General features: G+C 34.9%; 1 pseudogene; it reads right to left on the bottom strand.

The window, feature by feature from the left end:
- Positions 1-3669: 3669 nt before the first annotated feature.
- On the bottom strand, positions 3670-5541 carry LOC141696180 (succinate--CoA ligase [ADP-forming] subunit beta, mitochondrial-like; annotated as a pseudogene).
- Positions 5542-24979: the final 19438 nt, after the last annotated feature.

Raw genomic sequence — 24979 nt, 5'->3', positions numbered from 1 at the left:
GGATTAGAAAGAATATGGTTCATAGCTCAAGAACAATAACTGAAATCAGGATTTAGGTTTCCGTGCTTCAAAGCACTTGCAATGTCAACAAGACTATCAAGAATTACAATATCTCGAGAAAGTTCAGAACACTTGCCTGATATTAGCTTACTATCCTGCACTTGCTTTCAATCTCAATCGTCTTACTCCTCAACTACCTGTTTCCCTTTCCTACGCCTTGCCTCTTCTGCTCACATATCATAAGCATCTATCAATCATCAACTCACAGGATTCTATTTAACAAATACTTCTATCTACCCTTCGTTTTACCCAAATCCGATTAACGGATTGAAATCTATGCAATAACCAAGTAAACACCGAATATATAGACCGATAGTCAAACAACAGGTCACGTATAACACATAATACATCACGTAATCAATGACATATCATCTATAAAGAAGTCTCGGGTCATAAATATGCTTTCGGGTATTTAAAATGATTTTTAAAACATTTTTCGGAATTAAAACGGGTCGTTGGATCAATTTCGGGTTAATAAATAGGGTTCGGTTGGCCCATTCTGGCTCCGAAATAATTTTAGAATAATTATCGAGACTTGGAAATAATTTAGAATAATATTTTAAAGCTCGAAACTATTTTTCAGAATTTTTAAATCATTTTTAAATAATTAAATCTAATTAAATAACTAATTAAAATCAATTAATAATTAATTAAATCAATTAATCAATTAATTTTCGAATTAATTGACCAATTAATCAATTATAAATTAACTGAAATTAATTAACTAATTAATTCATATTTATTTGTGAATTAAAAATAATTTTCGGGATTAAAATAATAATTTTCAGAATTTTCAGAAATTAAAAATGAATTTTTATAATAAAAATAAATAGGAAATATGATTTTTAAACATTTTATAAACAGGAATCCTATTTTTGAAAACTTTGCAAACTACAGGGACTAAACTTCACCATCTTCAAAAATACAAGGACTAAACTGCAATTTTGCAGTTTCAGTCGCCAGAAAATCGGGGGTGGCCGGAGAAGACGATCCCGGCATCCTCACCCCACCAACACCTCCAGATCAACACTACACAACACCAGGAACTTGTTCATGCATTCAAAACATTCTAATCATCCCTGTTCTGGCCGGAAATTGGCCAAGAACATCGTCGGTTTCCGGCGAACATCGCAAATCTTTAAAACACAACTCCCTTCGATTCAAGCATCCTCTGTTAACGAGCTATATATCAATCGATTGCAAATTTTATAAGGAACACAACCCACTATAAATCAACAGCTAATAACCCCCGAATCAAAAACCCCCAAATTTCAATTGAAAACATTCATACGGGTTATAAACCCTAATTTTGAAATTCGAAAATTAAACCCACTTTTGAGCATGTTATTGAACTCTAAATCAGACGTATGACATATGAAAATCATCAGAAAAACAAGCTCTACAACATGAAATCATCAAATCATACAAACAATCATCCGAACAAAAATTCATATTTTTAATAAAATAAATTCGAAAATAAATAAATTTTTAGAAAAATACTTTTAATTTCTACAGTGAAATAAAGCTCAGAATCTGATAGAACACCTCAAATCCTTCGTTTTGGTTACTCAAGCTTTAAAAACAGAGATCGGTAACGCCTTCGTTTTGCTGTTTGATTCTTAGAACAGTTTTAAGAAATTAGGGCTTTTCTCTGAAAATTATATAATTAACTATCTGCAAATGATTTTGATACGAAATAAAATACGGTAAAAGGCTATTTATAATTATGGAAAATTTGTATCCCGTTGGATCATTCCGGATATAAAACAGTACATTTATCTGTAAAAACTGATCCAAACGGTATCGGTTTTCAGGATAATTATCCAAATTAGTACAATTTGTACTGCGGTCTTGGTCTCAGCGCCTGGTTATACGTATTACGAAGTGATAATTGGGATAGTTTAATAAAAAGCTCCCGTTTATCAAAAATACGGGTTTTATTGATTTACCGAAACGAATATTGTATCGAAAATGTTGCGCCGAGACCCGCGCATGACAAACCGTATGCCGGATCGAAAAAGTCGAAACATGGAATATGCTCGGAATATTACAATTAGGTTAGAAAGGAGTTCTCGGAAGAATTTCGGGTTCCAAAAATGTAACAACGGTTGACCTCGGTTGGTTCCCGTTTTTATAAAATAGATTTTAATTACCCGGAAAAAGATTTTAGAAATTTCATATGATTCTTATAAATCCATAAACCAACATAAAAATAATTAGGAAGATATGACAATTATCTATATTTTATTTTGGACATATAAAAATTAAAATACTCAATTAATATTATTTTTGAATATTCAAGTCCAGATAACACTTAACAATTAACTCACAGAATAGATATTGGGCACACATAATAATATCAAAAATAATTACACGATATATCCCGGATATTACATCCTTCCCCTCTTAAAAGGATTCTGTCCTCAGAATCTCCTAAGAAAACAAATGAGGGTACTTTTCTCTCATATCACTTTTAACTCCCAGGTTGACTCTTCAACCTTTGGGTTTCTCCACAATACTCTTACTAACTTTACCACTTTATTTCTCAATACTTTCTCTCTTGCCTCTAGAATCTCTATCGGACTCTCTACATATGATAAATCTGCCTGAAGCTCTATTGGCTCATATTTTATTACATGCCTGGAGTATGGATTATATTTCTTGAGCATCGATACATGAAAAACATTATGAATGTGCTCCATGTGCGGAGGTAACGCCAATTCGTAAGCTACTTTGCCAACGTGCTTTAGGATCTCAAAAGGTCCGACATATCTTGGGCTTAGCTTCCCTTTCTTTCCAAACCTCGTTAGTCATTTCCATGGTGATACTTTCAGTAATACCAAGCTTCCTTCTTCAAATTCCATGTCTTTCCTTGATTGGTCTGCATATTTCCTCTGACGATTTTGAGCGGCTATTAATCTTTTCTGGATAAGTTCAACAACTTCCTTTGTCTGCTGTACCAGTTCAGGTCCAAGTATCTTGCGTTCTCCTACTTCGTCCCAATATATTAGAGATCTACATTTGCGTCCATAAAGGCACTACGCCATAGATGGCCTACAGCAACACCCAAAAACTGTTACAACAGGCCAAAAAAATGTTACCATAGCCACCCAAAAGACCTAAGGTAACATAAAATTTAAGTTGCTTTTTTTCGAGTTACCTTTGGCCCCTAAGGTAACATTTCTTTTATCCTGGTGCAACATGGACTTTTGTGTTACAATAGACATCAAAGGTAACATCAGTATATGTCTATAGTATCACACTATGTATGTTACCTTAGCACTTTGAATTTGTAAAAAAAATGGGGTCCACTTGTGGGGCCCATATTAGGGCCCACATGTGGGCCCTTTTTTTATAATAATTTGTATTATATTAATTTGACAGGATTTGTTTGTAAATTGAATACATATACCATTAACATATTTTTCATACGTAAAAAGTAATACTACATGAAGTTCTGCTATTCGAAATCGAACAATCCCAAAATATCATTACATACCACAAAATGTATTACATCCAAACCAACTCATATATTCTGGTATATTTTCAATGTTATTAAACATTGTCCCGCAAGAGTCTTCTAATTATCTAGGTAATAAATTTAAAATCTTCCAAATCAAGCATATAATTAATGGGATTCACAGAACTCAACTAGCAGATGCTTTAACTGCCTTTTCAGCTGCATCATCCAAATCCTCTGTTGTGATCAATGTCATACCACTTTCCTGAAGAAATCAAGACAACTTGTATTAAATGGTTTTAATTTTACTTCCTTTTTTAGGATGATATTAGAAGCCCAGTTTCAGTTATCTCGGAAATCATTAATTAATGTTACCTTCAAATCCTCTTTCCTTGGTCAACGTTGGTGCCCTCAAGATGAACAACAACTGGCACCTTCAAAGAAACCTTTAAAAAACACATGAATCAAGTAGAGTACAAGTGAGAAATGAAGAATACAGGATTACAATTTAATAACAATAATTGAAGTATTAAAATTATAAAAAGCATGATGTGGAAGCACAGAACGACAATAGTGGTTCTTGTAAGCATACATCAATTTACAAATATTATGTCATTTATTAAGACTGTAGATTGAAATTCAAGTGTGAAAGCCTTCTCCAATAGAAGTCTGTCTTACAACAATTAATTGTTACAAGTAAAACAATGAAGTAGGAACATCACCATAAAGGTCAAATTACAATTCATATTGAAATAATACTTCAGCCAACTTAGTTAACAAATTATTAATGACGGTAATAAGTATAGAAACACGATTTGAAAACATATACTGTAAACTTTAATGACATAAAGAAGTGAATAATATATTATATAAGAAATTTATCAAGTCCGCCAAAATCAATGTCATTCAACACACACCTATTTAGAAGCGTTGACAATTCCACTTGCTATAACATCACACTTCATTATTCCTCCAAATATATTGACCAAAATTGCTTTAACTTTGTCATCTGCTGTCAATATTTTAAAAGCCTACACACCTACCCAAATGAATCAGAAAGGTCAAGTAAAAATAGATATGGCTGGTAAGAATGACAATAAATATTCAACTAAGCAAAACTTAAGATGACCCAAAAAAAATTTAAGACATCAGAGCTAGATGCATTTTTCTCCAGCCTCCAGCGAGTACATGGCTTAATCACATACGAAGCGAAAAGTACCAATTACCTGGTTTTCGGAAGCATTCCCTCTTACATCAAGAAAATTGGCAGGGGTTCCACCATGTAACTTGATTATATCCATAGTTTCCATAGCAAGACCAACACCATTCACCATGCAGCCAATTTGTCCATCTAAACCAATGTAGTACAAATCTAATTTTGCGGCAGCAACCTTCCCAGAAGAAATAAAAGCATTTTCAGTTTCATGACAGTCAATACAAACTGTAAAATAACATTTCCAATGTTATTAAGCAGGGGAGCATATATGTTGATTTTACAATCTTGTACAATCATAAGCTACAACAAATATATGAACATAAATATAACTTATCCACTTATTTCTAATACAATCATGCAATAGGCACATAAGATACATATGTTCAAGGGAATGTTAACACTATACCTCACGGGGATCTTCCTGAGATGGATCACGAAGAGCAAAAATCTCCTTCTGCCGGAAGTAAGCATTGATAACTGAAGATAACTGATAACCAGGAGGAGACTGAATAATCACCAGGAGCACTGCATCTAAAATGCTAAACTTATCAATGGTCACAAAACCAAACTGTGCAGGGACACAGTACGATCCACGAGTGGTTACTACAGCCCTATTTTTTGTAGTATGTCTTTGAGAAAACAAACACCAATAAATTCACAGTCTTTACCTTATTCACACTTAACATATATATGTATATACCACAATTCTCCACACTTTTAATTATTCAGTTATTCCCCCTTATTAACGACATTACTAACACATAGTATAGGCTCAAGTACCAAAACCCATCCGAAATAACCGCATTTCTAAAATTAGGGCAATGCTACACACCACTTCAATTATTCCATTATTCCCCCAATTTATCTACATTACTAACAACAAAACATCACATATCACGAAATAACACGCAAGTATATCAGAAACAATTGCAATTACACAGTAATTTCATTATATCGGTGTCCCCCTACTCTTATGGACATTACAAACCACAAAACATCATATAAAACCAGAGAGAGAGAGAGGGATAAAAAAAAGGAGTACCTTAATGTAGAAGTGCAAGATAAGCCCAATCTTAGAAATTTAGTTAGAACCAAAATAAACCAAACTAACCCTGGAACAAAAAGATAAGACCAATTAGAACCCCCAATTCAAATAAAAACCCTAATTTTGTCTGAATGTCGAATTCTTTCAAAGAGCCCCATATCCATTAATCTGTGAACGTTTAGCTTTATATTGAATACAAATAGATTTATAATACTCTCAAACCAGAGAAAAATGTAGAGAATGGCAGAGATACCGATGAGAGAGAGAGAGAATGAACTGAAGAGTGAGACTGTTGATAATATAGTTTGTGTGCAAAAACTTTCCACTGTCCCAAATTTTAGCCCAAATTTTACCCAGCTTGTCCAACTCTCCCCTAATTTTGTATTTTATTTTTTTCTTTTAAAAATATCATTATCTTTATATATTGTAACCAAATTATTAATTTAATATTTAAAATAAAAATGTAATTATTCACTTATTTTATTAAAATTATATTTATAAATTACTACTTAAATGTATTACAAAATTAATTAATTTAAATTCAAATATTTTATTTATATTTAAATATTTTATAAAACGATAATATTTTATTCGTTTATACTCTATGGTAACACAAGTTCAAACATGTTGCAGTGTGTAACACTTCTTATCTATAGTAACATGCTGGAAAGGTTATGGTAACATCAAATATGCGATGTTGCGGTAGACAAAGATGAGGATAGCTAATGTAACATTAATTTGTAACACTATTGATCAAACTATTGCGATAGGCCATCTATGGCGTAGTGAGGGCTTCATAGGGTGGCATTCCAATGCTGGCATGATAACTGTTGTTGTAAGCAAACTCTACCAGGGGTAAATGTTTGTCCCAACTTCCTTTGAAATCAATAGCACAAACACGTAACATATCCTCGATTGTCTGGATCGTTCTTTCATTTTGGCCATCCGTTTGGGGGTGATAAGCTGTACTCATATTCAGTCTTGTTCCCAAACATTCTTGAAAACTCTTCCAGAATCTTGAATTAAACCTTGGATCTCGATCAGATACGATAGACACTAGAACTCTATGACGAACTACAATTTCTTTTAGGTACATATGGACCAACTTGTCGAGCAAAAATCTTTCATTTATAGGCAGAAAATGAGCTGACTTGGTAAGTCTATCCACTATAACCCAAATGGCATCATGATTAGCCCTTGTCCTTGGTAATCGAACTATGAAATCCATGGTAATATGTTCCCACTTCCATTCTGGAATCTCCAATGGTTGTAGCAATCCGCTTGGTCTCTGATGCTCTGCTTTAACTCTCTGACAGGTATAGCATTTGCTAATCCATTTCGCAATTTCCCTCTTCATATCTGGCCACCAATAATTCTTCTTTAAATCTCTGTACATTTTAGTACTCCCTGGATGGATGGAATATCTTGAACTATGTGCTTCTTGTAAAATTTCATTCTTTAACTCCGTCACTGGTGGAATCCAGATTCTAGATGAAAATCTCAAAATGCCTTGATCATCCTTCTGCGTGCATAATTCTTCACCTACCAAACGATTTATATCTTGATCCATTACATCTTTTTGACATTTCTTATTTTCTCCAACAACTCCGGCTGGAAAGTCATAATGTACACTTTAGCTTCCTCAGGCTCGCAAACTCTAATTTCCAATTCCAATTTCTAAAATTCCTTATATATATCTTCAGGTACTGATAATTCATTTAACTTTTCCTTCCGACTTAATGCGTCTGCCACCACGTTCGCCTTACCGGGATGATAATTAATCGAGCAATCATAATCCTTGATCAATTCTAACCATCTCCTTTGCCTCATATTAAGTTCCTTCTGGGTAAATATATATTTCAAACTTTTGTGATAAGTGAAAATCTCACACTTTTCTCCATACAAATGATGTCTCCAAATCTTCAAAGCAAAAACTATAGCTGCTAGCTCCAAGTCATGAGTAGGATACTTTTGTTCGTGTGGTTTCAATTGCCTTGACGCATACACAATCACCTTATCGTGCTGCATAAGAACACATCCTAATCCTTTGTAGGAAGCATCGCTATAAATTACGAAATTCCCTTGATTGTCTGGAAGTGACAACACAGGTGTTGTGATTAATCTCCGCTTCAATTCCTGAAAACTTTCTTCGCACTTGTCATTCCATATAAACTTTTCATTCTTTCGTGTAAGCTTTGTTAATGGTGTGGCAATCCTTGAGAAATTCTGAACGAATCGTCGATAATATCCTGCCAATCCCAAGAAACTTCTTACCTCAGTGGGTGTTCTCGGTCTTTCCCAATTCGTAATTGGTTCGATCTTTGCCGGGTCCACTTTGATCCCTTCGTTACTGACTATGTGTCCTAAGAACTGAACTTCTTGTAGGCAAAACTCACACTTCGACAATTTAGCATATAACTTCTTTTTCCTTAAAATCTCCAAAGTTGTCCTTAAATGTTCCGCATGATCCTCCTCCGTCTTTGAATAGATTAAAATATCATCTATAAATACTATAACGAACTTGTCCAAATATTCCTTGAAAATTCTGTTCATCAGGTCCATAAACGCTGCTGGGGCGTTGGTCAATCCAAAAGACATTACTTAAAACTCGTAATGTCCATACCTTGTTCTGAAAGCTGTCTTTGGTATATCTTCTGGTTTGATCTTCAGTTGATGATATCCCGATCTTAAATCGATCTTGGAGAAATACTTGGCTTCCTTCAATTGGTCAAACAAATCATCAATTCTGGGTAACGAATACTTATTCTTGATTGTCAACTTGTTGAGCTCCCTATAGTCGATGCACAGTCTCATGCTTCCATCTTTCTTCTTGACAAATAATACCGGTGCACCCCACGGGGATACGCTGGGTCTGATTACTCCTTTCTCTAACAATTCCTGCAATTGCTTTGCTAGCTCTTTCATCTCAACAGGCGCCATTCTGTACGGGGCTTTGGATACTGGTTCTGTTCCAGGTGCTAAGTCGATCGCAAATTCAATTTCTCTATCTGGAGGAAGTCCTGGCAATTCGTCGGGAAATACATCTGGAAATTCATTCACTACTGGGATATCTTCATGTTTTGCTGGCTCCTGACTTTTGTCAATCACGTATGCTACGAAATGCTCGCATCCTTGCCGTAGTAACTTCTTGGCTTGAATCATCGTTAAGAACTTCTTTACTTGTTTCTGACCTTTGAACGTTACTATTCTTTCGTCTGGCATTTTCACCATTACTTTCTTATTTCGACAATCTATCTGAGCATCATGCTTAGATAACCAATCCATCCCTAATATCACATCAAATTCTCCTAACTTAAATGGTATCAAATCTACACAAAACTAACTACCAAAAATCTCAACCTCACAATTCTCACAAACTTGATTCACAGCTACACGTTCTTGATTTGCTAACTCCACAGTCATTATTTCATTTAAGCACTCAACTGGACAATTTAATTTACTAACAAAATCTTGTGAAACAAACGATCGAGTTGCTCCCGAGTCTATTAACACTTTGGCACATAAAGAATTCACATTAAGCGTACCTCCCATGACATCCGTATCCTGGATAGCATCCTTCACTGATATGTCAAAAACTCTAGCCCTCGGAGTCTCATTCACTGTTGGGGTAGATCCCATAATTCTCAATGCATTATTAACTGGGGCTGGTGTCTTGCAATCCCTGACCATATGTCCTGGCTTCCCACATTTAAAGCATGTAAATCCAATGACTGGAACTTTCACTGTTGAATTCCGGATAGGTTGATCTTTATTTGCTGGCTCTCTTGCTGGCTGATTTCGGCACTCCCTCGAGTAGTGACCTTTCTGGTTGCATTTAAAATATACCACATTCAACTTGTTACAAACTCCTCCATGCTTCTTTCCACATACTTGACAATCTGGAAAAGTTAATCTCAACTGATTCGGCGGATTCACATTAGCTGGACGATTGCCCTGGCCTCCGTCTCCTGCATTTTGTCTCCTGAAATTAAAATTTCTCCCTGGCTGAAACTTACCCTTCTTATAATTTGGAAACTTCCCTGTTTGTGACTGACCCTCACTTCCCTCAACTTTCCTTTTCTTGCTTTTCTTATCTTTCTGGAACATCTCACTCTCTGTCTCTGCGATCATAGCCTTCTGTACAACCCCGGCATAGGTATCCAATTCAAAAATAGCTACCTTCCCGCTGATCCATGGCTTCAAGCCTTGCTGGAATCTCTTAGCTTTCTTTCTATCAGTATCAACATACGACGGCACATACCTTGACAATTCCTCAAACTTCCCTTCATAATCTGTTACCGACATATTCCCTTGCTTTAACTCTAAAAACTTCAGCTCCATTTGATCCTGAACAAACTGAGGAAAATACTTTTCTAAAAACAATTCCTTGAACCTTTCCCAACTAATAACATCTGTGCCTTCCAATGTCTTCACCATTTCCCACCAATAGGTGGCCTCATTCTTCAGATAGTAACTTGCAAACTCAACCTTCTGTTCCTCTTTCACATTCACTAAGGCAAATGCCTTTTCTATTTCCTTTAACCAAACATTTGCTTCAATTGGCTCTAAAGAACCCTTGAATTCTGGTGGGTTTATTGCCTGAAAAGTTTTAAAAGTTACCTGGGGATTGGTCTGTCTCTGCTGTTGTTGTGCCAGGTGAACTGTTTGTTGGGCCAAGATTTGAAGAATCTGGGCTATTGCTGGGTCCATGGGTCCTGGGTTCACATTCTGGTTTATATCATTTTGGTTATTATTGTTGTTGGTTTCTTCATTCTGGGTATTGGTGCGGGTATTTCTTTTGGGAGGCATTTTCTGTAAAGAATCAATCAATTTATTTAGCTTTTGAATCAAATATTTGCATAAAAGAAAAGTTTTGTAAAACAGGAATATCTCTTTTTGAAAATAGTTGTAACTAAGTAAATTGCATGCTTCTTTACAGAATATAAACAGTTATGGAAAACAGGGCACATGGTATCACAGGGTATAACTGGTGCAATAAATAAGGTAAGGTAAAACAGGTGCGATAAAATAAATGACAGTGTTGGAAAGGAAAAAGGTACTGATATATATAGATCAAAAGTTTTAGGGTAGTACAAGCGTAAAGACGCTTCGAAAGTCAAAGCAAAAAGGGTACAACAACCTACTCACTAGTCAGCATCGCTAGTCTATAAATACAACTCAAAAGTCTTCTGATACACACTACACACTACTGTCCATACTACATAATCATAGCAACACTACTCAGCATCTTCATCTCAGAATCTCTGGCTCATGGCAAATCTGGACCTCCTATCTCCTCAAACTCCTCTAGAACCCACTTAGCCCACTCCACTAGGAAATCAGGGGTGATGTCCTAATGTGTAGCCTCAACAATTCTCACAACAGCTGCTCTACAAAATGCCTGGAGCCTCTCCCTAAGTCGCCTCTCACCACTCCCCATCTCTCTGGTACGCATGATATGCAATAACTCCTGGATCTGACCCTGTAGGAATCGCTGCTCCATAAGGCAAGCCTCAAACTGATGATATGGAACAGGATAGGAAGAGAACTGGAAAGGTACTCCTGTGACTGAATGACTAGTAAAGCCTGAATCAGCAGGTGGGGGTCCTCTGACAGGTGGCCTCATGCCTGGAGGTGGAATAGCTTGCAATGGTACGGGCTGCAACACCGGTGGAGGTAGAATAGCCAATGCTTGTGGAATCACAGGACGTGGATCCGATGCTGGTACTCCAACTGAAGGCTCTGAGTGATCAGCTAATACGGGAATAAAAGAGTCGGCCATCTCTGCTATCTGAAATTATATCGTAATATAAGAATCTCGTACCATAACGCAATTTACGCTAATACCTGATATACCGAAACACTCAACCTCTCAACGTTCTATCATCCTATGCCTTACTTCTAATCCTATCCCTCTACCCATTCCCGTCAACCTAGGCTTGTGTCAGTGACTTATAACCTGTAGCTCTGATACCAAACCTGTGGCGCCCTCCAAACCCGGGTCAGAAGTTTGGGGTCCACACACACACCTTAATTATAACCTGCTTATAACAATAATAAAGATACTAATAATATATGCAATGACCCTACTTACCAACCACCACGGACCGCAACAGGTTAAAGTATGCACACAAGCCAAACACACTAATATATTACAAACCGTTCAAATCCCAACTATTTCAAATTCAAACTGAGTATTAAACATTATTACAACTTTTACAAACTTAAATTATTCCAAAAGAAGCCTACTAGCTCAGTTTTCTCAACATGAACCCCTAGCTCTCGCGCTGGACTGGGGATCCTCTTTACCAACTGGTTCCTTTTTAACTGGAAAGAATATAAACAACATCGCACAAATGAGTTAATTAGCTCAGCAAGTCACAATGACAAAACTGAGAATAATGATCATCAGGTGAATGGTTATGATATCGAGTGAACAATGGATTATGATTTAGAATTGGATATTATACTTTTAATTTAAAACCAAGGTTAGGCTGCTGATCAGTCACGCACTAACCTCGAGTAAGGCACACAGCATTGCTCTAACTACTGGATCCAAGGCACACATTGGCCTAACTTGACCATTATATGGTCTGACCACGAATCTGGTCCACAATTTTATAAAAACAATCCAATTCTAGCATAATAACAGAATATTCAATAATAAACAATAACCAAAATCATTAACAACAATAAATGTTTAACAATGAAAGGGTTTCAATCCTTGTAAGGATCAACAAGGTACTTTCAAAGCTTGAATGCTGGATAATGAATGAATTGGATAACAAAGGAAACAGCGTTTCAGAGTTTCAAGGATTTGGTCTTTCAAAGCATAAGATATCATGGATTGAGTATATAATAATTCAGTTCAGTGTCTGGTATTTAGTTTGTATGTATTTGTGGAGTAGTATCGTAGATTTGTAGTTCTTGTTTGGGTATACAATAATCAATGAATTAGAAAGAATATGGTTCATAGCTCAAGAACAATAACTGAAATCAGGATTTAGGTTTCCGTGCTTCAAAGCACTTGCAATGTCAACAAGACTATCAAGAATTACAATATCTCGAGAAAGTTCAGAACACTTGCCTGATATTAGCTTACTATCCTGCACTTGCTTTCAATCTCAATCGTCTTACTCCTCAACTACCTGTTTCCCTTTCCTACGCCTTGCCTCTTCTGCTCACATATCATAGGCATCTATCAATCATCAACTCACAGGATTCTATTCAACACATACTTCTATCTACCCTTCGTTTTACGCCAAATCCGATTAACGGATTGAAATCTATGCAATAACCAAGTAAACACCGAATATATAGACCGATAGTCAAACAACAGGTCACGTATAACACATAATACATCACGTAATCAATGACATATCATCTATAAAGAAGTCTCGGGTCATAAATATGCTTTCGGGTATTTAAAATGATTTTTAAAACATTTTTCGGAATTAAAACGGGTCGTTGGATCAATTTCGGGTTAATAAACAGGGTTCGGTTGGCCCATTCTGGCTCCGAAATAATTTTAGAATAATTATCGAGCCTTGGAAATAATTTAGAATAATATTTTAAAGCTCGAAACTATTTTTCAGAATTTTTAAATTATTTTTAAATAATTAAATCTAATTAAATAACTAATTAAAATCAATTAATAATTAATTAAATCAATTAATCAATTAATTTTCGAATTAATTGACCAATTAATCAATTATAAATTAACTGAAATTAATTAACTAATTAATTCAGATTTATTTGTGAATTAAAAATAATTTTCGGGATTAAAATAATAATTTTCAGAATTTTCAGAATTTAAAAATGAATTTTTATAATAAAAATAAATAGGAAATATGATTTTTAAACATTTTATAAACAGGAATCCTATTTTTGAAAACTTTGCAAACTACATGGACTAAACTTCACCATCTTCAAAAATACAGGGACTAAACTGCAATTTTGCAGTTTCAGTCGCCGGAAAATCGGGGGTGGCCGGAGAAGACGATCCCGGCATCCTCACCCCACCAACACCTCCAGATCAACACTACACAACACCAGGAACTTGTTCATGCATTCAAAACATTCTAATCATCCCTGTTCTGGCCGAAAATTGGCCAAGAACATCGCCGATTTCCGGCGAACATCGCAAATCTTTAAAACACAACTCCCTTCGATTCAAGCATCCTCTGTTAACGAGCTATATATCAACCGATTGCAAATTTTATAAGGAACACAACCCACTATAAATCAACAGCTAATAACCCCTGAATCAAAAACCCCCAAATTTCAATTGAAAACATTCATACGGGTTATAAACCCTAATTTTGAAATTCGAAAATTAAACCCACTTTTGAGCATGTTATTGAACTCCAAATCAGACGTATGACATATGAAAATCATCAGGAAAACAAGCTCTACAACATGAAATCATCAAATCATACAAACAATCATCCGAACAAAAATTCATATTTTTTTAAAAAAAATTCAAAAATAAATAAATTTTTAGAAAAATACCCTTGATTTCTGCAGTGAAATAAAGCTCAGAATCTGATAGAACACCTCAAATCCTTCGTTTTGGTTACTCAAGCTTTAAAAACAGAGATCGGTAACGCCTTCGTTTTGTTGTTTGATTCTTAGAACAGTTTTAAGAAATTAGGGCTTTTCTCTGAAAATTATATAATTAACTATCTGCAAATGATTTTGATACGAAATAAAATACGGTAAAAGGCTATTTATAATTATGGAAAATTTGTATCCCGTTGGATCATTCCGGATATAAAATAGTACGTTTATCTGTAAAAACTGATCCAAACGGTATCGGTTTTCGGGATAATTATCCAAATTAGTACAATTTGTACTGCGGTCTTGGTCTCAGCGCCTGGTTACACGTATTACGAAGTGATAATTGGGATAGTTTAATAAAAAGCTCCCGTTTATCGAAAATACGGGTTTTATTGATTTACCGAAACGAATATTGTATCGAAAATGTTGCGCCGGGACCCGCGCAGGACAAACCGTAAGCCGGATCGAAAAAGTCGAAACATGGAATATGCTCGGAATATTACAATTAGGTTAGGAAGGAGTTCTCGGAAGAATTTCGGGTTCCAAAAACGTAACAACGGTTGACGTCGGTTGGTTCCCGTTTTTATAAAATAGATTTTAATTACCCGGAAAAAGATTTTAGAAATTTCATATGATTCTTATAAATCCATAAACCATCATAAAAATAATTAGGAAGATATGACAATTATCTATATTTTATTTTGGACATATAAAAATTAAAATACTCAATTAATATTATCTTTGAATATTCAAGTACAGATAACACTTAACAATTAACTCACAGAATAGATACTGGGCACACATAATAATATCAAAAATAATTACACGATATATCCCGGATATTACATTTGTTATACTTAGTAATCGTAAAGATGATGATGGGAATATTACCGGTATGGAAAATTAGAAGTGAACCAACGAATAAGATAATATGAAACGGTAACTGTAGTTTTTGTTGACCAATGAAGGCAAAATGGACCCAATAAGGGGTAGAAGATATATGGAAATGAATGGGATCTTATCTGATTGCTTCCCTGATTTGATACCTTGAAATTATTAAAAAAGACAACTACCAACTCATATAGTAATGACGACCAGGTGTATGATTTTCAAAATTTTAAATAGTTTTCAAAAGAGATTTTCTTCACAATTTTTTTCTAAAATTCCTTGGAATAAAACAAGTTTTAAAAACGTGGTTGTCAAACTACTACTTGAGTTTCTTGTTTGTTATAAGATTCAGATTCTCCAGAAGAATACTTATTCTAGAAGTTAGTATGGTTCGTTTAGAAAGCCAACTGCACCCGCTATTACGGAGGAGATTTGTTTGTTCCTAACAAAAGAGTACCAATCTTGTTTAATAAATTTAACGACAGAACCAATGTACGGAGAAACTGTTCATCCAATTTTTGAGACGATTAGAGTTCAAAGGATATGTCGATTCACGAGAAGCTGAGTACAGGCAAAGAAGATGAAGGAAATCTCCAGACTTTCTAAAGGAAAATGTTATTAGCAAAGGAGTGGATATGTTGAATGATCAATAGTGTAAGTGGAATTTGAAGTTGTGATTGTAAATCTGGTAAATAATGCAAATAGGGTCGAATTATAGAAATATTGAATGTGGAAGCATGACGCTAAAGATGCAAGACCTATTAAAGGGAAATTATCTTAATAATCGATTCAAGAAAGCCTTTCTGAGAACTTTCTAAAGTTGATATATGACTCGGAATGGGACCTATTGGTTGGACAAGCGTTGAAGCTATAAACAGATATAATGTGGATGACGACCAATGATATCATTCTTTTCTATGAAACCATATATATTCATATGAATCTTGAATAAAGTATGAATTTCTTTCATGATCAGCTCTATTAGGTGATAAGAAAATTTTTGTATGGACAAGAGAAATAGAAAGTTATTTGTATGGACATGTGAGAAGAATGTTTTTAAGAACTAAAGATTTAAGATAAAGCAAAAAGAAGGAAGGAAGGAAAGGAAGAAGGGAGGTGGAATAAAGAAGAGATTAGTACCTACAATAATATGGTATTTATTAGCCAATCAAAGAGATTCTATCATCGGTAATAAAGTTTTATTAAAGGATGTCTTGGTTCCAAATTATTTTGGTAATCATACAATAAATGATTTATCAAGTATTTCTGTTTTAGATAAAATGTGAGATACAGTTTTAGTTCAGTTTCTGATTGATATTAATACTTAGGTTGTTGTTAAATATCAAAAGTGGTATTAATATAGATGATTGATGTTTACTTCAGTATGGGATGTTGTGAGCATCAAAGTTCGTATTGATATCTAATTTGATATGACATCAAAATGAGTATTAATATCAGGAGTTCGGTTGTGAATGAGCTATGAAAATAGAAATGAAAATAGGAAAGAAAGTGGAATCAAAAGGATGATAAAGAAACTTTATAGGTAAGATATGGGTAACCTGAGGGACAGAAGTAAGATGAAAAATTTAGGAAACATTTGTAAATTGATATAGGGTATGTGTCTTAGGAGTACGATCAAGTATATAGGGCTAAAATGAGATATCTAGTGACTAGACATGAAGATGAAATGGGTGGAAATATGTAAATGAATGTTATGCCTACCCAAGAGTTAAGGCGGGATGTCAAAGACTAGATAGATACATTTTTCCAGGAAACATCGTAGTTAGGTCACCTGAAAACCAAAGTTTGTCCAATAAGTGGGTTAGTTGCTGCTTGAAGAAATGGTGGTACGTCATTAGATCTAGAAATTGATTATAAATGATCGATATTATTTGATTTGAGATTTGACAGGAGTATTCAAAATATGATGAAATTATGTCGAACCAAAATAGTATATACCACTCCTAGATGAACGGGAAATAAGTAAGGGAGAACTAAAAGATAGGAATATTGGCTATGATAACTCAAGGGATTCAAGCTACTCCAAGAATATGATACGAGACATATATGTCAAAGAAGACTTCCTGATAGTATGGCACAAAGAAAGAATAAGCGTTATATGTGACTAGACGTCAAGGAAAAGCATTACAATCAGTTTCATATTAGAACTCCTTCGAACCAAAATAAATGATAGTATTGGTTAGAATATGTGTGTGATGCCTCCAGACTAGTGTATTTTCTTCTAAGAAATAAGAGATTTTTGCTTGGAAAATATACTCGATTGTGATTCAACGAAATTAAGGTATGATGATAGTTTCTGCGTCAATCATATCCAGTCGAGATTTGCTCATTAATTCTTAACTCTAGTGTAATTTCGAGAATGTCAAAAATCAAATACATCATGGTTTCAGTATATCATTCGCAGATGGACGAGAAGATTAGAGAACGACTAAAGAGCCTTGAATGCGATTGGAAGCGATTACAACTAAGTTAATTAAACATAGAAATATGTGGGAATGAGGCTCAATAACCAGTAATTATTGCAAACGTTCATGAGCACGAATAACTAGAATTAGAAAGAAAAGATAATTAATAGGCATTATGCTGGTCCTTTTGAAACGGTAAAATAAGCAAGATATGTGTAAGTGAGTTGGCTTCACCGCCACACATATAGATGATTCATAGGGTGTTTATGGGCGTATATTCACGAAAAGTAATTAAGCTCCATTATATATAAAATGGAGACTTGAGTTGAGTTATATGAGCAACAGATAGAATATGATGTTAGCAAGAGGCTGTTAAGTAATGAGTGATGCAGCGAGTAAAAGTTTATGAAAAGTTGTAAGGTTGAGAGATCAACTTGAGACAAGGGAAGTGAGATACTTGAATGTATCATTATCTGATCCTTAGTATGATTCTGAGGACAGAATCCTTTTAAGGGGGGAGGATGTAATATCCAGGACATAGCATGTAATTATTTTTATTGATAAATGATTATTATGTGATTTTTGGTGAATTATCTGATGCTTGGTGTTGTTATGTGGATGTTTATATGTGATAAAGTATAAGTATGTTAATTTTTTTTTTTTGCTAAATTAAGTATGTTAATTTTATTATGTAAAGAATAAAATATAGATAATTAAGGTATTTTTCTGGTAATTTTGGAGTGTTATATGATTTTATATTGATTTATGAATTTATTAATTATTTTATTTTATGAATAATTACAAAATCATTTTTTAAAGCCTAGAATCGTCCAACCTCAACCTTTTTTACGTTTTTACAACCCGAAACTCTTCCGAAAACTCCTTCCTAACCTAATCTGGTAATTCCAGACATTTTTCGTGTTTTGACTTTTACGATCCGGATTACGGTTTGACCCGTGCGCGACCCAACACAATATTTTCGATACGCTAACCCTTTTCGATAACATTATCTTCGTACAAATCGTTTTATAAAAGCCCGGTTTTAATAATTATCTGAAATAGGATAATGCTTATCCAAAATAGGATAGTGCTTATCCAAAACAGGATAGTGCTTATCCAAAACAGGATAATGTTTATCCAAAACGATCATAGTTATAGTTACTTAACGGCTAAGAAACATATTTATCGATCCAACACGATCCAGAATGTACTAATATTCCATAAATATAAATAGCCCTTTTTAATTTCATTTTACGCGTAAAACCATAATCAGACAGTACAAACCACTGAAACCCAGAGAAAACCCTATTAAAATAACGTATTCTTGAAAATCAATCGCACAAACGAAGGCGTTATTGAACTCTGATTCGGGCGTGTAATATATCAAAATGAAGCTCTCGAAATCCTCTATCTGAATCAACCATCTATTTTTGCACATAAATCAAGGTATTTTTCTTATTTAATTCTTTTAATTCGAATTAAATTATTGATTAAATTAGGAATTTTTGTTCTTGATGTTTTTGATATGATTTGATGGCATAATCATGTAGATCATTTCTTCCTGGTCACTTTGGTATATTATATGACTAATTTGGAGTTCAATAACAAGCTCAAATATGTGTTTGATTCCCGAATTTCAGAATTAGGGTTTTATTAGTTGAATGTTCTTAATCGAGATTTAGGCGTTTTTGCCCTGAGGGTTATTGACTGATTTTGTTGATTGAATTGTGTTCCCTGCTTGATTTGCAATTGGTTGGTGTATATTAAAGCAACAAACGATTTCTGGAATGGCCAAATCGAAGCTCGCCGACCCTTCGCCGGTTTTACTTCGATTTTTGACGAAAAGTGAACTGAGATCATCGGTTGTATTGTTTGTGACCTGAATTGTGATCCTGGAATGATTTAGTGTTAGATATATTTCTGATGTCATGTCTAATAATGATTTGTGTTTAGTTTTCAGATCTTGACTAATAGGACAAATCAGGACTTAACCAGAAATCAGTACCTATACTGAAGTCAGAGCTTAAGATATCAGAACTTAAGTTATCAGAACTTAAGATATCGGAAGATATTTATCAGAAGATAATATCAGGACTTAAGAAGACATTGAGATAAGAAAGGTGGCTAATTGAAAGGAAAGAAGATCAAGACTAAAACAAGAAGAGATATGCATGGAGAAGAATTCTATGAAGAATAAAAGACTTGGAGGAAAAGATAACTAATTGATATATTTTAGGATGCAGACTTATATTCGATATCAATTAGAAGATTATCTTGTAACTGTGTGTCTATATAAACACAGCATAGGGTTTACACTATATGTGTTATCTTAATCGAGAATATTATTCATTGTAACCCTAGCAGCTCTCGTGATATTTGTTCATCACTGAGAGAGAACGGTTTCATTGCAATACTGTTTTATTAATAACATTATTATGTATTTCATACTTGTGATCTTAATTCGATTTGATTATAGTATACACTGTATTCAACCCCTTCTACAGTGTGTGTGACCTAACAAGTGGTATCAGAGCAATCTGTTAACACATATACAGTAAAGATCCAAAACAATCATGTCTGAAGAAGAACAAACTCCAATCAAGCCCACCAAAACTGAAGAAACTCCAAAGACTGAAATCGATATGAGATTATTAGGGTTCACATACTGAAACCTTCTGAGTATCCCATATGGAAAGTGAGGATGACTATGTTTCTGCTACAGATCCAGAATACCTTGACAGAATTAATGAAGGACCATATAAGCCAACCAAGCTCTATGTTGTAGTTAAAGATCAGCCAGCAATTGTTACGACCGGCATTTTATGTAATATTATTTGTGAATAATATTAAGTTAAATAAAAATATATTCAATGCTTGTACGTTTGTGTGAGTGAAAATTTCTGCATTTTAAATTTGCTTTGGGTAGTATATGATTTTTCAAAGCAAGAATTTATTTAATTTCTTTATTTTTAATTTATAAGGAATATTCTAAGCTTTGGAAAAATCTTCTTTTAAAAGGCATTTTGTTCACAAATTTTGAAAATGATTTTATAAAGTCTCTAAAAATCCAAGTTATTTTATGGTATAAATTTTATAATTTTTGAACTTGTATTTTATTATATAAAAATAAATCTTTGAAAATTAGTTGCTTAATAATTATCAAATTACATGATTACCCTTGCATGCAAACTCTCTTCTATTCAACCAAGGGGCAAGGAGGGCAATTCCAACCCCACTCACTTTCATTTTACTAGCCACATTACTATTTTGTCCTTGCATGCAAATCTACCTAACTATGATTGGAAGGTTACTATTGTAATTTCTCTCATCCACTCACTTAAGGGCAAATAAAAACCAAGTAAACATGACAAACACACCACTTTCACTCCACCATTTCCACACTTCTCCTCCCTCCTCCCTCTCCTCTCGGCCCTCCCCCTCTCCTCTCGGGTTTTTAGCCGAAAACCTACCCCCTCCCCTTTTCTTCATTCCACATTCAAGTTTCCACCTTCCATACAAGTAAATATTACTTCCTATATCATGATCATTCATATTTCAAAGAGTTTTAAGTAGAAAGTTTAAGTTTAAGGGTTGCATGTAAAGGTTTTAGTGAAACTCAAAATACAATCTTGATTCTTATGGATTTAAGGTTGTTTTCGAGAGGACTACAATAAATGGATAAGTGCCAAATCTTGAGAAGGAAACTCTTGATGATTTAATGGCCATTTCCATCCATTTCATTCGGCCATGACCATATGGGAGCCGAATGAATGGTCCTTGAAATCATTCTTGTTGTTTTGTTCAATTTTTGCATGTTTATGTGATAATGACTTGAATTTTGTGGTGAAAATTTGATAAAACTCCTTGCATGCTAAGTGATCATCTAGGTATACCTTATGCTAGGCTTGCATGTCAATTTTAAGATGGAATATATGTAGAAAATATGTTGTTTTGGTTTGAAAAACCCGAAGGCATGCATGCATGTGGAATTCTCTTAGTTTGTTGTAAGATTTTGATCATTTGGAAAAGATTTTGTTAGTGAGCCTTAATTTCAGTAGGAATAATGTGATAATATTGATTTATGCTTCTTGTTGCATGGTAATAATTTGTGGTTATCTTTTATAAAAATATATATCTTGTTGTTTCAAAAGCATGAAGATTTGCGATTTGTTAAGAGTAGTCTCTTTTGTTTTGCCATAGTTGCACCTTAGGTAAGGATGATCTCACCAAGGGTATTTTGAGAAAAAGGGAGTTAGTTCAGTAGAATACCAAGTATAGGTCTTGGTTTAAGTATTTAGTTGTTGTTAGTTGGGTTTGTCAAGTCAAAACCTTGGAAAATGAGAGTTATAGTTTCTGCAGAAAAATCAGTTTAGTACCCTGAGGTTTAGAGTGAGTTTTGACCATGTCATTGATGTGCACTTTGAGGCCCAAGCCACCAGAAGTTAGTATGTGGAGTATATAATAGGTTTTAGGAGTTGGTTGGAGGTTTGCATGTCATTTGGTTAGGTGCACAAGTAGAATAACAAAATCTGTCCAGCAGGGGACAGTTTTGTTGCAACTTAGAAATAGGGAGATTTGGCCATGTCATGGGTAGGCCCTCATTAGGCCCAATTGGGCCTTAGTTAGAGGGTATGTCAGAGAAGTTTTTCCAACCATAGTTCATAGGATATGAGCTAGAACCATGTGTCACAAGTTAATTCAAGTCAGGGCATTTTCTGCCCAGAAAAACAGGGGTACCTTGGACTTTTAGCTTAGGCCCAAGAAGGCCCAAGCCAGGCCTTTGAGCCACATCAAGCTTATGAGATGCCCTTAGGTCAGGAGAGTCTTGTGTAAAAATTTTGAAGAAAAACTTGTAGTTTAAGAGTGTCTAATGCACTCAAGAAACCTTAGTTACCATTCTGAAATTTGCACCAGTGAGCACTTTCACTTATCACATAGTTTTAGAACACTTAGAAGTGAGTATTAGGTCGACCACCATAGTTGTAAGATAGTATAAGGTCAGTAGAGCAAAAGGCACAAGTGAGGGTCAATAGGTTTTGGATAATTTAGGAAAGGCACATTGAGTTAGGAAGCCCAAATTCGAAGACTTCGTTTAGTTAGCGACCAAGTAACTTAAGTGGTGAGTCGAGATCATCCAAGCCTAGTGTGGCATTATGGTGTATATGATGTTATTTGGTATTAATATACGATATGTGATTATGTGGCTACGTGTGTACATTTGAAAATATAATGGTGGATATGAATTAAGTGCGTATAGGCCTAAGTGCCATCCATGTTTAATTTCGGGTTGTAAATAGGTTAAGATGGTAAGAATATATTATAATGAGGATTATTATTATTTATGTAGGATCTCGAGACGAGGGAAAACTTGCCATAAAAGTCGAGTGAAGCTCCAGTTGTTGCTCCTACCAGTCAGACCAGACCAGTCTATCTCAAGGCAAGTGATTCAACTTGACCTTCGCATTTAATGTAAACAGTTCATATATATATCGATGCAATTATCCTGAGTCATTTTGATATATTTAAATCAAGAGTATCTTTTGTTTATCTTTGAGTTACATAGAGATGCCATGAACCCTCGAGTACGTATTGCAAGTAGTTCAAAAGTCTTTCATGATAGTTTAATGCCATGATAAAATAGAGATGTGTTATAATACCTTATTGATCCTTTTGATTATCATGCTATTGATCCCTGAGAAATCTTGATGTTGCACCCTGATGCTTTGATTCAACTCTTGAAATAACCTCGATAGAAACTTTATCTTGATACCTAAAAGCCAATCTTTTCTTAAATTCATTCATGATTGTTTAATAACCCTATCCTTACCCTAAAGCTCGATACCCTGTTATATCTTGAGCTGATGATCACTTCCTTTATATTTTAGCACCTCTATCCTATTGGAACCAGTGATGCTTATCTTCTTGATGTTCTAATACCTATACCTTGTCTACAACCATTGCTTTAAGCCTAGTTTGGCATTACTCTTTCATATTATCCAATAGCCTTGCTTAATTTCCTTGTCAAAATTCTTGTTTATGGAAATCTCTCGATTACCCTAATATAGTAAAGTCTAGTGGATCATGGCCCTGAGATTTAGTGTCATATTTCCAGTGTTTCAAGTTGATCTATAATCCCCTGATAAAAATGATTTCAGTCAAAAGAGATTTTGTCATAAATCGGCATCAGTTTTCAAAATGAATAAAGGTGGATTTTTCAGTCCCAAAGGGGGACAAATGTTTTCTTGAATGGTGGATCTGGACTGAGACGCGAGTCCTTTCCACACTTATATTAGGCTTAAAAGTTGCCTAGGGATTCCCAATAATGTTTTAGAACCCAGCGAGGTTCGGGATTACTTCGCGGCTGATCACCGGCTGTAATCCGTAGCGTCATAAAATGATTTTGATTAAGAATGGTTTTAAAATTTGTTTTGATGCAAGCAAAATGATGCCAACTCACATAAGTTTTATCTCTCAATTATCATTGATTATGTCATTCCATTGTCATTTCTAAAGGTATATCTCGATTTATGCTTTGCGTTGTATTGTTAGCACTTGTTGAGCTTTTGGCTCACTTCTTGCTTTACCCTGATATTACAGCTAGCAGCCATGGTTAGATTCAAGCAGACTGCCCGTAAGACCTGTGATGCTGATGCTTATGTTCGAGCTCAGGTAGAATGAGTAATAATAGTTGTGTGAGGACTCGGTCTTTGTAATCAGATGTAATAGTTGGTAGTGTTGGGCTGTTCCAAACCCTAAACTGTAAGATCTTGGATTTTGGTTGTGTAATACTCTTTAAAATGATGTAATAGCTATAATTATTTTGCTATTTAAGTTGGGGGTGTGACAGGTTTTGGTATCAGAGCTACGGTTTAGAGTCCCTGGACAGCCCAAATAGGTTATAGGATTTGTGTGTAGGTTATAGATATTATGCGAGAGAGTAGGTTAAGTAAATTATTATTAATACTCCTCTTATTGGTTGTCAGCAAAGAGCGCATTCCTCGTCATCCTCTGGGTCGGACGACACTATTGCTTTCTCCGTGTATGCTGAGTTGAGGCGCGAGTTCGACATGCTTCAGGGCAAGTACGACCGACTGATAGACCGACTGAAGAACGTGTATCCGGACAGCCGAAACTACGAAGGGAAGCCCAAGGAGCAGATGATTGCGAGACTTGAGACCTTGGTTCGGTACGTCAACACCAAGCTTGAGGAGATGCCAGCACACCGGGACCGTACCAGCCAGTATGTCATTCAGATGGTGGCGGATGAGCTCCAGAGCATTGTGAAGACGCTTCGAGAGGAAAAGACTACCAAGCCCCGTTCAGAT

This window comes from Apium graveolens, chromosome 2, assembly GCF_009905375.1.
Source record: "Apium graveolens cultivar Ventura chromosome 2, ASM990537v1, whole genome shotgun sequence".
Lineage (NCBI taxonomy): Eukaryota > Viridiplantae > Streptophyta > Magnoliopsida > Apiales > Apiaceae > Apium > Apium graveolens.
This window is presented reverse-complemented; position numbering and strand designations above follow the sequence as displayed.